This window comes from Coregonus clupeaformis, chromosome 9 (genome assembly GCF_020615455.1).
Source record: "Coregonus clupeaformis isolate EN_2021a chromosome 9, ASM2061545v1, whole genome shotgun sequence".
Classification (NCBI taxonomy): Eukaryota; Metazoa; Chordata; class Actinopteri; order Salmoniformes; family Salmonidae; genus Coregonus; species Coregonus clupeaformis.
This window is the reverse complement of record NC_059200.1, coordinates 30605648-30622171: the sequence shown is the minus strand read 5'-3', so window position 1 is coordinate 30622171 and position 16524 is coordinate 30605648.

The following is a 16524-nucleotide window of genomic DNA, read 5'->3' as shown; positions in this document are numbered from 1 at the left end:
TGCAGTTAATACAGGTAATGAGTGGAGAACAGGAGGGCTTCTTAAAGAAAAACTAACAGGTCTGTGAGAGCCGGAATTCTTACTGGTTGGTAGGTGATCAAATACTTATGTCATGCAACAAAATGCAAATTAATTACTTAAAAATCATACAATGTGATTTTCTGGATTTTTGTTTTAGATTCCGTCTCTCACAGTTGAAGTGTACCTATGATAAAAATTACAGACCTCTACATGCTTTGTAAGTAGGAAAACCTGCAAAATCGACAGTGTATCAAATACTTGTTCTCCCCACTGTGTATATATATATATATATATATATATATATATATATATATATATATATATATATATATATATATATATATATATATATATATATATACATGTATATATTTCAACCTTGGAGCCTTTTTCAAGGATTTAGTTAGTTGGAGGACAGAGAAAGTCAAATATTATGGGTGAATTCAATTAGACTAATACAGGAGTTGATAATAAAATAGTATTTCTTGGAATTATCAGTTCATAGATGTACTGTCCATAACAACATGTTCACAAAGAAATTAAATGTATGTGGAATTGGCAGGATAAGATCAGCAGTCCAGGCCCTACATAAAGAGCTTTAGCAGTTGGATTGAATAGATAGGCTACAGTACATGGTACTCATATGATACAATGTCAATGCCTTGAGGCTCTTAGTCTATAGTTGGCACCTCCTTTGATTAAAGTAAAGGCTGGTTATCCCATTTAAATAGCTAATTCCCCTTTGATCTATGTTCAATATTAGCTTGGACTTTAAGGTAGCATGGCTCTGTTGCTGCAATTTTATTTTTAATTGACAGCAGTTTACTGCTGATGAATGTTACACATCTTACTAGACTAACAAATCCATTGGAAAAAAACATGATGGTTTAAGAAAAAATAGAAAAAATATATTTAAAAAACTACCTGGAAGGTGTTGATATTTGGAGTGTACTACCGTGTTCATTTAAACTTGAATCTTGAGGCAAGTGCTAGGCAATGGCCAATCATTTCATCCCATCATCCATGAATCACCATCTCACCCGTGTTCATTAGTCTGTGTACAGTACATGTTATGTTATGTGTCTGACCTGTATATCCCTCATGTGAACATGTTTGACTAGATGAGAATAGTGATCCCTCTGTATTTTAGACACAGCAAAACCCTATCTCCCATGGGTCTGTATAACTTAGTAGCCAACACTGTTTTCATCCCTCGCTGTCAAAAGAGTCAACGTTATGGTGAGCTAGTGTGCTCTTTTGGCATTGCATTGTCTTAAAAATTCGAACTGGACCTTGTTCAGTGCTCTTGCATAGGTAATACGTTATGGATGACTGTTAACCAATAAGTGAAACATCTGGTTTCTTTTGGATAGTCTTAACGTGTGTGGATCAGAGTGCACGGTTGTTATTCCAATCTGTAGTAACGTATGAGGAAAAGTGGGCAGTCTACTATGACGCCACAGCATAATGAGGCTATTGTCCTGCCACGTAACATCCACTGTTTTCCAGTGTGGAGGAGCAGCCTTCCACTGAGCTATCCTCACTAATTTGCTGTCTGCTCCTGATTTGCCTTGCCCATTCCTAACACTTGCCCATTTTTTAACGTTAACAGACTTTTTACGGCGAGAGACTGACAGAACTGACTGACGTCTGAAAGCATCTTTCAGGTCTTCTTGTATGGCTTGCTCAAGCCCTATTGTAAAATAAACTAAAATGGATGGGGGTCTCTCACATCTCAGATGTGGAAAGTATAATTTTATATTTGTATTTTCAAATAATAATAATGATGAAAAAAATGTTTGTGAAAGGTTTCCATCCTCTACTGTGGTCCAGAAATCGATGTGTCTGTCTGGAAAAATAAATAAATAAAATGAACTGTTTTATTCTTGTTTTCATTATTATTTTTGATTTGCTTAACTGTTGTAATAAGATTGATTATTCATTTTGGCTGTCCTATTAAATTTGATGGTCTCAATATTTGAATCATTTCAACATTCTTGTATTAAATGCAGCATTTAAGGAATTATAAACACCAAATGGTACAATCATGCATGTACATTTTTGCCTAGTTTTGTACAGAATCAGACAACCTTTTTTGTCCACACTATTTTATTACTAACTGGACCTTGTTCAGTGGTCTTGCATAGGTAATACATTATGGATGACTGTTAAAGGTCCAATGCTGCCGTTTCTATCTCAATATCAAATAATTTCGGAGTAATTAAGAACCTTACTGTGATTGTTTTCAATTAAAATGGTCAAAAATAAACAAAAATAGGTTATTAGCAAAGAGCAATTTCTCAAGCAAGAATTTTGCTAGGACGGTCTGGGAGTGGTCTGAGTGGGGAGGGGAAATCTAAAAACTAGCTGAAAGAGGTTTGGAACTCTCTTTCTTTTTGGTATTTTTACTCATATACCGCCTGGTGATGTCACCAGGCAGGCCATAGATGCGGTAAAGGAGTCAATGGCAGCACACGTTCCATTGACCAGATTGGCGCACATTCAACAAATCAGATCTAACAAAGTGGATATTCGTCAAATCCGTCATGATTTAAGTATTGTAACAGGCCCACATTGTGGTTACTTAAGTCCGATTTGGATATACAGTGCATTCGGAAATTATTCAGACCCCTTGACTTTTTCCACATTTTGTTATGTAACAGCCTTATTCTAAAATTGATTAAATTGTTTTTTTTTTTCCTCATCTATCTACACACAATACCCCATAATGACAAACCAAAAACCGTTTTTTAGAAATTTTAGCAAATTTATAAAAATATAAAAAAACGGAATTTTCACATTTACATAAGTATTCAGACCCTTTAATCAGTACTTTGTTGAAGCACCGTTGGCAGCGATTACAGCCTCGAGTCTTCTTGGGTATGACGCTATAAGCTTGGAACACCTGTATTTGGGGAGTTTCTCCCATTCTTCTCTGCAGATCCTCTCAAGCTCTGTCAGGTTGGATGGGGAGCGTCGCTGCACAGCTATTTTCAGGTCTCTCCAGAGATGTTCGATCAGGTTCAAGTCCGGGCTCTGGCTGGGCCACTCAAGGACATTCTAAGACATGTCCCGAAGCCACTCCTGCGTTGTCTTGGCTGTGTGCTTAGGGTCGTTGTCCTGTTGGAAGGTGAACCTTCGCCCCAGTCTGAGGTCCTGAGCGCTCTGGAGTAGGTTCTCATCAAGGATCTCTCTGTACTTTGCTCAGTTCATCTTTCCCTCGATCCTGACTAGTCTCCCAGTCCCTGCCGCTGAAAAACATCCCCACAGCATGATGCTGCCACCACCATGCTTCACCGTAGGGATGGTGCCAGGTTTTCTCCAGACGTGACACTTGGCATTCAGGCCATGGAGTTCAATCTTGGTTTCATCAGACCAGAGAATCTTGTTTCTCAAGGTCTGAGAGTCCTTTAGGTGCTTTTTGTCAAACTCCAAGCAGGCTGTCATGTGCCTTTTACTGAGAAGTAGCTTCCATCTGGCCACTCTACCTTAAAGGCCTGATTGGTGGAGTGCTGCAGAGATGGTTGTCCTTCTGGAAGGTTCTCCCATCTCCACAGAGGAACTCTGGAGCTTTGTCAGAGTGACCATCGGGTTCTTGGTGACCTCCCTGACCAAGGCCCTTCTCCCCCGATTCCTCAGTTTGGCCGGGCAGCCAGCTATGTGAAGAGTCTTGGTGGTTCCAAACTTCTTACATTTAAGAATGATGGAGGCCACTGTGTTTTTGGGGACCTACAATGCTGCAGAAATGTTTTGGTACCCTTCCCCAGATCTGTGCCTCGACACAATCCTGTCTCGGAGCTCTATGGACAATTCCTTCAACCTCATGGCTTGGTTTTTGCTCTGATATGCACTGTCAAGTGTGGGACCTTATATAGACAGGTGTGTGCCTTTCCAAATCAATTGAATGTACCACAGGTGGACTCCAATCAAGTTGTAGAAACATCTCAAGGATGATCAATGGAAACAGGATGCACCTGAGCTCAATTTCGAGTCTCATAGCAAAGGGTCTGAATACTTATGTAAATAAGGTATTTCTGTTTTGTATTTTTTATACATTTGCTAATATTTCTAAAAACCTGTTGTCACTTTGTCATTATGGGGTATTGTGTGCAGATTGATGAGAAAAAATGTGTAGTTAATCCATTTTAGAATAAGGCTGTAACGTAACAAAATGTGAAAAAAGTAAAGGGGTCTGAATACTTTCCGGATGCTGTTTTCACTGCATAACATGTCGAAGTTGTCCCTTTCAGGTTTAGAAGAAGTGACTGCTAAATGCTATCTTCCATTTATATAAGCTGGTAAGCATAGCTAGCATACAGAAATCGGTGGTGGTAGTCAAAGTCATTTTTAATTGTAATGCAGTTGATTGGTAACGATGAAATGAACATGTGTTGGGGTTGACATCCATACAAACAGTATTTTACCTCAACATAGTGTGAAATACACATATAAACACTAGCCTAAATGTAGGCTAATTTTGCTGATGGGCTCTCGGGATCTTTCACACATGGCCCTTTCCCCCACGTGTTTCCATGGCAATTCCATTGTTTTAATCGAGTTTGATTGACCTCTTTACCACATCTATCCCACCAAAACAGGCTGAAATTTCAAGCGGTCTTTTCAAACAGCTCTTACACTAAAAGGGCATTATCATCCTTTTCACAATTTCACAGTATTATTCCAACCTCATAGTGTGGAAATATATATAAAACACAGGGAAATCACGTTTTTGACTGCACTGTGCCTTTAACCAATGAGTGAGCCATCCTCTGGTTTCTTTTGGATAGTCTTAATGTGTGTGGATCAGAGTGCACGGTTGGTTCTTATTCCAATCTGTAGTAACATATGAATAAAAATAGTGGTCAGTCTTTTATGACTACATGCATAATTAGGCTATTAGCCTGCCACGTAACACCCACTGTTTTCCAGAGTTGTCTCTTGAAAACACATCTACACTGAACTCTGATCCCCTTAAACGCACAGTATCAAGTCCCTCTAGTTGCGATCTGCAGGTCAGACGGACTGGACACCTACCCATGTACGGTGGCTTACCTAACTCTGCAGGTCTGGGTCTGAGGTAGCTTCTCTCTCTCTGTGATGGTGTCTAGTTCTATTAATCACACTAACCACATTTTATTACAGGTGCCCCCAGGTTCACTGCCTGCTTATTAAAATATTCAAAGGTGTTTAATTCCATTTTTGCACTCTGCCATTCAGGCCAAGGGAAAACATTATTGTCTTAGCCAGTAATTATATCACCCCACCACACCCAACACAGAGATCTCTTCTGAAGATCAAGCCAGGGCTCTGAATAGAAGCGAAAAGGTGAGACGAGGTGAAAACAGCCCATTTGGTGAAAGCACAACATTGATGGATAGTGTGTAGTGGAGCGTACTCAGCGTATATTTCATATCTTGTATATTGCAGCTTTATGGTTCTCAAAGGCAACTCGCTCATAAGGTCAGAGCGCATAATGACTCCAAACACTAAACACCCCTCTGATAATTTTGTGCTTAGTTAATTTTGTGCAATGCAACATCACTTCTATTAGTCTCACTATGACACTCAATATGTTTATGGACCATGTTCTACTTCGAGTTTACCCAGAGATGCAGTCAAATGGAAAGCCTGCTTAGAGTACGGAACCGATGTAGGATCTTAATTTGAGCCAGTTTGCTGCAGCAGGAAAATGATCCTGCAGCAACAGGAAATGTGAATTATTATGTGGATTATAATTAATGGGCATTTTTGTAGGGGTTGATAAATTTTTCATAAGGGAAAATCGAGTCTCAAATTTGTGGGAAAAAAAGTGGAAATTACAAACTTCAGAAGCATTTTTTAACCTCAAATACACTACAAGATTTAAATGTCCTACATTGCAGGACAGTTCTCCTGCAACAGGGTGATCAAATTAAGATCACACATCTGTACAATAAAATGATGAGCAAAGAAAATGTATTCAGTACATTCCTGATGCTTACAGAGACTGACAGTTGTTTTGCAGCCACGCAGCGGAGACGAGTCACTCAGTAGCCATCCCACACACACACACACTGTAATGAAGGTAAACTTTTTTATACGATTGTCAAAACATAATCACTTTTGTTTTACCTGAGATGGAGAATTGCAAACGCGTGCCATCAGCAGAACTGCTTCCTTTTGTTCTCCTTCCATTTGAGACCGTGTCTCATCTTCATGTTTCAAATTGCTCCAGAGGATTAGAGAAATGAGGGTTAGGCCTATTATGAATGTGATGAAGTCAGTACTGCCCTCTCTCTCTCTCTCTCTCTCTCCCTCACTCCTTCCCTTATTGATGCAGCTGTCTAAACATAATCTTTGTAGTAGTCCTAAATTGCAGAAATACTCTGGAAAGGACATTGCCTTTGCTGGACAATGGTAAGCCCCCTCTGGCCAGTCCATTGAGAAATGTCCATAACACTGACCTGGGGAAAGTCTGGCCTTATCTGCTGCTTTTAGTCTGACAAGTCATTTGACTGTGAAGGATAGAAATGTTGTAACAGGGAAGTGAACAACAAGCTAAACACTGCACGAAAAAAAAAGTGATTTGTCAGGTATCCCACTATGGAAAGGGGGTTGTATTGAGAAAAGCAATTGGGGAAAAAAAGTAAATGAATCTTGAGCACCAGGGAAGAATTCTGCTTTATATGAAATACCAGAATCAATTTGCTGTGTTTATGTCCTTTAGTAAAGTCTTGTGATACCAGCCGTTGTACACTGAACAAAAATATAAACACAACATGTAAAGTGTTGGTTGGTCCCATGTTTCATGAACTGAAATAAAAGATCCCAGACATTTTCCATACGCACAAAAAGCTTATTTCTCTCTCTTTTTTTACACAAATTTGTTTACATCCCTGTTAGTGAACATTTATCATTTGCCAAGATAATCCATCCACCTGACATGTGTGGCATATCAAGAAGCTGATTAAACAGCATGATCATTACACAGGTGCACCTTGTGCTGGGGACAATAAAAGTGTGCAGTTTTGTCACAGAACACAATGCCACAGATGTCTCGGATGTCTCATGATTTGCAATATTTCTGTCTGTAATAAAGCTCTTTGGTAGTGGGTGGCCATGGGTGTGCCGCCCAGGCCCACCCATGGCTGCGACTCTGCCCAGTCATATGAAATCCATAGATTAGGGCCTAATGAATTTATTTCAATTGACTGATTTCCTTATATGAACTGTAACTCAGCAAAATCTTTGAAATTGTTCCATGTTGCATTTATATTTTTGTTCAGTATAGTTCCTGATGATATACTATTTATTTTAACTCTATCCTTCATTCTAGAGCTTCATTTATCCATGACTCACCCTTTTTATTATGAGTCTGCCTTAGAACTTTAGCCCTTCTGTCTAAATCAAGCACTGGTTTTTCTAACTTCTAAACTTCTGATAGCATGTAGCTGTTTATGCTGCATTTACAATTTAAATTTCAAATAAAACAGCTGGAACTTCCAAAAGAAGTATACCTATTATTTGTGGAGGCCAATTATGAAGAAGAAAAAAAATCCATCCCATACTGTTTTTCTAAACAGACAGTAGTGGACTCATCTGCATACAGCAGTGTGACAATGCCTCATAAGAAGAGGCTCCCTGTGACTTCTCCATGCATTGAACCACCTCCACTAGGCCTAATGTGACAGCTCTTTACAACACATACTGCGTTGCACAGACACACACTGGGTTGCAGAGACTACTACTACATTGCTGCATGGATAATAAGTAGCGGCAACTCAAGAGGAGGGCGGCCTGGTGGCTCGACATTCATCTGAAACTGTCGGAGAAGCAGGGGATAGCTAACGCCCGACCTGCATGGCTATCATGCATATTCATGATTTGCAGTACTGCCTGGCTCTCTGAGCAGCTCTGCTACTCTTAGTTAGTTTGCCTGGGCCCTCAGCCACAGTGAGAAGTGGAGGACACTGCACAGACCTTGGGGCTCCTCAGCCCTCATTAACAGCAATTAAGAGCCAGTCTGAGACGCTGGCTATGCCTAATTGCCAATTACAGATATGTTAGATATGGGTGAAAGTGACAGAGCTATGTTTAGAACACATCAGGGTAAATTGGCAAACTGTATTTATGCCTTTTAAATTAGACAGAAATGAGAGGTTGGAAAGCATTGAGGTGGTGCTCGTACTACACTTCAGTATAATTCTGCCTTGTATTCACAGCAATTCTTCTGAGGATAGAAAGAGCAATGCTTACTGTATGTGCACATACTATATGTTGTGGGCACCACAAACTAACGGTTACTTTTTCCAAATCATTGCAAAAGATAAGGAAAGCTATTCTCTTTTTCTTTTCTTTTTTACAATAAAACTTACATAATGGAGTCAATCAGTCCCTGTGATGTGTGCAGTGGAGAAATGTGTGTCTGTATGGATTTTAGTTGAGGCACTCAGGTGGCTGTCCCCTTCCCCCTCTTTCCCCCTCCTGATGTGCCAGCCCTGTGGTGTGGTAATTGACGTGACATATTGATGGGCACTCTCCCGCGGTCAGGGAGACGCGAGCCTGCACACCCTTCCAGCTTGCTAATAATTGCTGATTAAAAACTAGTTAAGAGCCCATGAAGACTCAAATGTGCATTAACCAAATGACCTTCCGGGACTGAAAAACAGTGTGCCTTCCTCCACCAAAGTAAACTGACTGCTTCATCTGTGAATATGGCTGCAAAGCTGTTATTGAAGAAGTCCAGATAAGGAGGAAACAGTAGGGTGGGTTGTGATTGCATATTACTTTTTTTTATTTGTCTCGAGAATGTGTTTTGCCAATATCCTTTTTGTCATTCACAGATTCAAATTTGCTTTATCTTTATTGAGTTCTTATCAAGCTGTTTATGAGCTTATATATTAAGGAAAGGTTGTGCGCTGCCATTCTTACACATTAAAGTGCCTGGCAATGTCTACAGCAAGCCTCCATTTGTGGATGATCTGCTATACGGATCATGTTTGACCTCAATTTAATGAAACAAGTAGGTCTTACAACTATTTAATTCTAAAAACAAGTGCCTTTGCATGAGGTAAAGTCAATTAAATTGCAATGACCTTAACCAATCAAATGTCTGGTTACATATGAATTATATATTAATCAAATATTATTTTGGAAGCTTTGAATCATGAATGCATTTATCAACAAAAAAACAATATGATTGCAGCATTTTCCAGAACTGTCAACTAACTCTAAATGATACCAGTACTTGTTAGAAGGTCATCCAATTTTCACATTATCTATGACATCTCTTAAAGGCCAAGTGCAGTCAAAAACGTGATTTTCCTGTGTTTTTTATATTCACTGAGTGTACAAAACAGTAGGAACACCTGATCTTTCCATGACTGACCAGGTGAATCTAGGTGAAAGCTATGATCTCTCATTGATGTCAATTGTTAAATCCACTTCAATCAGTGTAGATGAAGGGGAGGAGACATGTTAACAAAGGATTTTTAAGCCTTGAGACAATTGAGACATGGATTGTGTATGTGTGCCATTCAGAGGGTGAATGGGAAAGACAAAATATTTAAGTGCCTTTGAACGGGGTATGGTAGTAGGTGCCAGGCGCACCGGTTTGAGTGTCAAGAACTGTAATGCTGCTGGGTTTTTCACACTCAACAATTTCCTGTGTGTATAAAGAATGCCAAGGGACATCCAGCCAACTTGACACAACTGTGGGAAGCATTGGAGTCAACATGGGCCAGCATCCCTGTGGAACGCTTTCGACACCTTGTTAGAGTACATGCCCAGACTAATTGATGCTGTTCTGAGGGCAAAAGGGGCTGCAACTCAATATTCTGACGGTGTTCCTAATGTTTTGGACACTCAGTGTATTTCCACACTATAAGTTGGGAATAATACTGTGAACTTGTGAAAATGATGATAATGTCCTTTTAGTGTAAGAGCTGTTTGAAAAGACTGCCTGAAATTTCTGCCTGTGTGATGGAGTTTTGGCCTGCCTGGTGGTATCAACAGGTGGTAAATTAGTTAATAGACCAATAAGAAAGAGAGTTCCAAACCGCTCTGCCAATAGCAACTAGTTTTCCCCACTCAGACCAGTCTCAGACAGTCCTAGCAAAATTCTTGCTTGAGAAATTGCTCTTTGCTAAGAAGCTATTTTTGTTTCTTTTTGGCCATTTTAATTGAAATCAATCACAGTAAGGTACTTAATTGTTACCCAGAAATAATTTGATATTGAGATACCTGTACCTGGAGGCCCTCTAGACTTGAAGTGATTATAGTAGCAGTAATTAGAAATGGTCCCATGTGCTTTCCGTAGCCTACCACTCCAAAATATGTACAGTATATAGAATCCAGGTAAGTGCCACAGAGCAACTAATACAGAAAATACTGTAATTGTGTTTCTTCTTTCTTGTATTATCTACTAATATTAGGGTTTATAAAGCTCACGGAACAACAGCTTTGCCCTAGATCACAAAGCATGCAGCTGTCTGCTCATTATTCATTATTGTTATCACCCTGAAAGATTGGACTCCCTGAAATCAATAACTTCCTTAGAGCAAACTGTATTGAGTAACACGCTTAAGAAGCTGAGAAATGCATCAGTCATTGTAGGACGACAGTACAGGAATACTGAGGACAAAGCAGAGGTTTCACATTTACCCACAACAACTGGTGGTGCTGTCAATCAAGAGATACATGCAGTTTAAAAATACAGTGACAATGTAATTTCAAAGGTCACCGGCCTTATATCAATATTACTGTCAATATGTAGAAATAGAACACTAGGGCTAGGGTTAGCGCTACTGTCGTAAGTACAATTTATTACCAGTCTAAGGTTGGGGTTAGGGTTAGCCTACTAACCCTAACCCTACACTGGTAATAGATTGTACTTACAGCAGTAGAGCTAACCGTATTCCTAACCCTAACCTTGTACTTGTAAGACATTGTACTTACAGCAGTGGAGCTAATTACCGGTAACCATAAACTTAGGGCTGGATTCAATCCATATCGCCGAAGTATCGCGGAAGATCCGCGTTAAAATGTAAAGATAATTTCTGATTGAGCTGACATTTGCAGCATTTACCGTGAACGCAGTCTCCGCGACCGCGGGAACATTGCCTTTAATTGTCAATCGTGCTATAAAGCGGATATTCAGTGCTACTGATTGAATAGAGCCCTTAACACTTACCCTATCCTTGGCTACAGCCATACACATAGATGCACACACAAACTTACACAAAGGGCTTTAGTTGTAGCAATATTTCCTCCATCCAACCTTCATGCACCAGCTGTATAAAATGCATTTTAAAAAATATGCTAAGGCAGTGGAATTCCAGAAGAAATCAGGGCCTACTGAAAATGACCATTCATAGAAGCTCATTTCAACATTTAATTGAAGGAAGCAGAAATTGACCAGGGACTGCGTTACTTCAAAGACAGTGCCAATGCTGACTTGAACCAGTGCTTTCATAAAAAATTCAAGCCCACATTCATGCCTGTAACGGAACAACTCTCGATAAAAACAATATTTGTCTTCCCTCATTTTTCAGTTACCGCAAAGAAAACACAATAACCCCTTTAGATATCTTAAGAAATGTATTCCCTGGAGTAAGCACGTAGAGGAGCACCAGGCAACTCAGAAAAAATTTTCTTTATTTTTTTCAATTTCAAAAACACAGAATCCATAAAACTCTGCACAATGGCAGAAAAAGCAATTTGCTAACAAATGTTTTGACAATGGCTTTCCTTTTTTTACCCGAGCATTCAGAGATGTACGCACAATTTAATACCCACAAACAATCACCGTTGTGAATGGATCCACAGATATTCTGTATTTTTTCTCATTATTGTTCCTGTGCTATGGAAAAGTAGTCAATGGCCCATATCACACAAAATACATTATCTCATCCTGCCATCCACTCCCTCAGCGCACAAAGCTTAATTAATTCCATCTAGGACCAAACAATATTCACCAGCTTGGTCAGAGGTTATTATGAAAGTCTGTAGCTAATTGTTTTTAAGACAAACTCACCGGCATACTAAACACACTAAAGTGTGATTAGAGAGAGATGCAGAAGTCTGCATAAGCCATCTAAAGTGTGATTTATGGTCCAAGTGTGATTTATGGTCCACCGAACCATGATAACTATGATATTTAGAACAAGGTGAATTTGCATATCACAGCTAAGACTTGCTTTGTACATTTTCCAGATGAGCGACATCTCTCTTTTAGGTGATACCATATCATTGTTTCTTACTATAAGTACAATCCTGAAAAGAACAGGAATGAGTGAATCCATTAAATTGTGAATTGTCAACATGAGTGAATCCAGCTGTGAGTAGATTTTGAGATAAACTATGTGTGACATATAGGGGAAGCAGTGGAGTGTGTTTGGCACTTGGGGCTCTATGCTACAAGCAGCCAGTGGTGGTTCACCTGAGGCACAGCCCACAGGCACAGGAAGTTTACCCCACCATTCTCCCAGAGAGCAAGGCCAATTTAGTATTCCACACACAGATCAGGGAGTGCAGTGTCACTGTTAATGGACTAATCCAGCATTGCATCCTGAATATATTCCAGCATATCTCTCCCTCATATCCACTCTCCTCTCCGTGCACTCTCCCCCTCAGGTTATTAATCATGATGGCATTTGATGCTAAAACAGTGGGGTATTCAGAAATGTGCCTTGCACTCAGCATGGCATGTCTGTTTTTCTCTGTCTGATGTGTTTTAGGGCTCAAATCCTCTCTCTGGTGGATGGGCCATCACTGTATCATCTGTGACGAGTTCCAGAACACACTGTCATCAATTTTGAGAACAGCCTCCTTCTTTTTTTGTGTGTGGAATAAAGTTGGAATAGAATAGAAAATAAATGTATGACAGCAATAATGACATCGATTTTCAGATTATTTCAATCCTATTTTGTATTAGCCACACACCATGTGCATTTAGTGCCAACCTGATAACATGAATCCGCTAGTAAAAGGAATCCAACGAGTCACTGAGCTCAGATGAGCTGAAGGAAATACTGGTTCACATTTGATAACACTTAAATGATCCCCCCCTGTGCACCAGGTGCCAGCTGTGATCTGCAGGAGAAGGTTAAAAGTAGTTTCTGTTGAATTTGATCCTCTTAAAGATGGCATTAAATATTGATCAGGCTCAGGAATGGTCAATAAGCTGCTATTCAGATATGTCGCTGTGAACCTGGTAGCCAGTCTAGTGCCTCCTGAGTCACGACTCACAGCTGAGGGGGAGAACGAGTACAGGCACAGAACAGGAGCACCGCCTGCCCCCCTTTAGCTACATACACATCCTATTCCTGGAGGGAGCATGCAATTAAAATAAATATAGATTTACAGTGTGACTATATCAGATCACTTCAAATCACAAGACACACTTTGAGCAAGTTATAACACACAAAGCTGTTGTACAAAAATAAACAAAATATAAGGGGTTCACCAACATCGTTCTCCGAGAAACATAGATAAGTTAACAGCTTTGTCGTTTACTGGGGGTGGAATCCTAACTTGAGATACAGTGTGTGGATGACATTTTAGGAGCTAGGATTCAGACGTGCCTGCTGAATTTCAGTTTTCATCTTTCTGCATTAGGGCTTCTCTCCCTGGTTGAGACGTTTCTGTTGTTTTCATATCTTGATGGCCGAGGGCAAAAGGTTGAGACACACATCATTCATCATTTCCACAGCAACTGTCCCTGTATTGGACAGCTATGCAATCAGTGGCCCATCAGACCTGCAGTCTGGCTGTAGCCCCTTTGTCCCTCTCTGCTAGCCGTCATAGTCAGTTAAGATTATCACTGACAACCTCAACTCTGACTGAGCAGCTCCAGTCTGTATGACAATAAGGATAAAGGGAGGAGCTCCCTACTTTTATTTCTTTCTCATTCTTTATTTTATTTATACCCCAATCTCCAGAAGGATCCTCTTCCTGTCTTGTCAAACTGACACTCCTATTGTCAAACCCTGCAGAAGGAATTGCCTTTCAGAATCCAATTTGTCAAGGTCAAAGCATGGCCCTCCAAGGGAATGCTTTGGCATCTGCATTGAGATCAGTGGCAACTTTATCAAACCACACATCAGGAGGATTTAAATCTGCACATCAATGCTATGAATAAGGAGATACATAAAGATGATGATCACTCCAAGAGACAGTCATCGTTCAACGCCCTGAAATGCAAATGTTTCATGAGATTATTTGTCACGTCAGAAAAATTTAATCACAAAATACATTTGGTCATTTCTAAGTATGGACATTGATTAACTATATAAGACTCACATACAATAAAGGAGACCACGTCAACATTTCAATACGAAGTCACAAAGAGCTACAGTGAAGGAGTATTACATGACAATGCATACCCATGCAGTTTTTGTGCAACCGTGCTTTGGTGAGGGTTATCAATTACCATTGTTGAAATTGTTTCTCACAATCATATGGGTCTCTATTCGTCTTTATTCCATTTTAGTGAGCGACAGAGTTGGTAAGTGGGACTCATGGCTGAGGCTTGGTCATCACCATTTCCTACTGCCTACCACTGTCAGAAATTAATCCTGCATGATTTATTTAAAGCACAAATTAATAAGATCATATTCATCATAGTCTTCTTCCTCTTACAGTTTTAATATTTAATGTTAGCCTGAGGACAAAAATACGTTTCTCTCCTCCATTCCTGATTTCTGTGACATCTGTGATATCCCATTACTCATGAGCTTCTTACCATGGAACTCATATATCTACAGTACATACTGTAGGCCTAGAAAGTGCTGTGGATTCATGCACTTAAAGCAGAAAGGGCCTGGATCTGACTGTGAGGATTGACACTGTTTTCAAGGTTATTTTATCTTCAGAGAGAAAGAGCCCTTCTCAAGGACAGAGGAAATGTAGAAAACCAAAATAAGTCTGTCATAACCATACCCTCTATAATTTATATCAAGGCTCTACCTTTCAGCACACCTTTTGACAAATGTTGTAGAAACAAATGATAACATTTTAAATCGTGATATCTTAGACCTCAATAAGTTTTCATGAAGTCCCAACTAAAGACAATCATGTTTTAAAGACATTCTTATGAACTGGTTGTTAAATGATAAATCGTGGGTAGTCTCGTTGAAGTCGGAGTGGACGTTTGGATTGCTTCAGCCAATTACTGACAGCTTTTCCAGACTTAGAGAAAGAGACCTTGATGCTCAGAGCCAGGTTGATGTAACTGCATTAGGTCTGCAGCAGCTCACAGCATTGGGTGAGACACAATCTTTCCAGTGCTGATCAGATGCTCCTGCAGTGCTGTGTTTGGTGTAGGAGGCCATGTCTCTCATACAGACACACAGCACACTTAGCACTCTCTGAGCCCAGCTCTCCTCCACATTTGTAATAGGCTTTAACGGGAGGTACACAGCAAATTTGAGATCAGAATTTTAACACCCACAGTGTTAAAGTTAACACTTTCTTTGAAATGATATGTGACCCACCGAAACAGTGTTTAACTAACACTTTTCAAAGTGTTGATAAACTAACACTCCCAGAGTGTTGGTTCCCTAACACCATGGGTGTTTCAAATCCCGACTTAAATTAACACCTTATTAGCTGTTACACTTTCTCAGTGTTAGAGAATTACACATGTAGTGTTACTGTATTTTTTTGGGGTGGGGGGGGTATTTTAACACTGTAGTGTGTAATGCCTTATTTGCATATTTTCCAGGGTGCCTTTCGAGTGAATGTTAGAGTTACCCACCCATGACTGTGTTTGTTAGTGACAGAGACATAGTTGTTGCATTCATCAATTTTCAGTCATGAAGCCTTCACCAAGTGACTGCTTAAGTGAATGTGTTTGAATTAAAAGTAAACCCTTTATGACCCCACATCATACAATTCAAATCAGACCTGCAAGTCACAACATGCTGACTTGTGAAGTAATTTGTAATTCCTATAGGAATCCAGCCATAGGGAGGATATTCAACAATTGGAACATTTTATCACCCACAATCTGCATTCAGAATGATCGCTATGGTGAAGACCTTGTCAAGCAAGACTACTTAAACCATCTAAACCGGAATAACCATTTCAGTAACAGGTGCAATAAGTACAACCACTTACAGATTGGATTAGTTTAGAAAAATGTAAGTTATTTATCTTAGATCAATTAATCAATCAATCTGCATGCAGAAACAGTAACCAGGTTTCCATCCAACAATTTAATGCGAAGGAATTACAACCGGACTGATGGAAACAGGAAATGTCGGTTCAATTTAATAAATGTCGACATACAATTTGTTAGTTCGACACGGTGGGATCTTTTTGTGTCCGTAAAATTAATTATGCGTAAAATTAATTATGCGAGAAATGGCAGTGGAAGCGGCTTTATACGCAGATATTGATATAATAACCACCATATGGGTGGCAGGTAGCCTAGCGGTTAAGAGCGTTGGGCCAGTAACCAAAAGGTGGAGAAGTCCCCTGCACCTCTGATTCAGAGGAGTTGGGTTTAATGTGGAAGACACA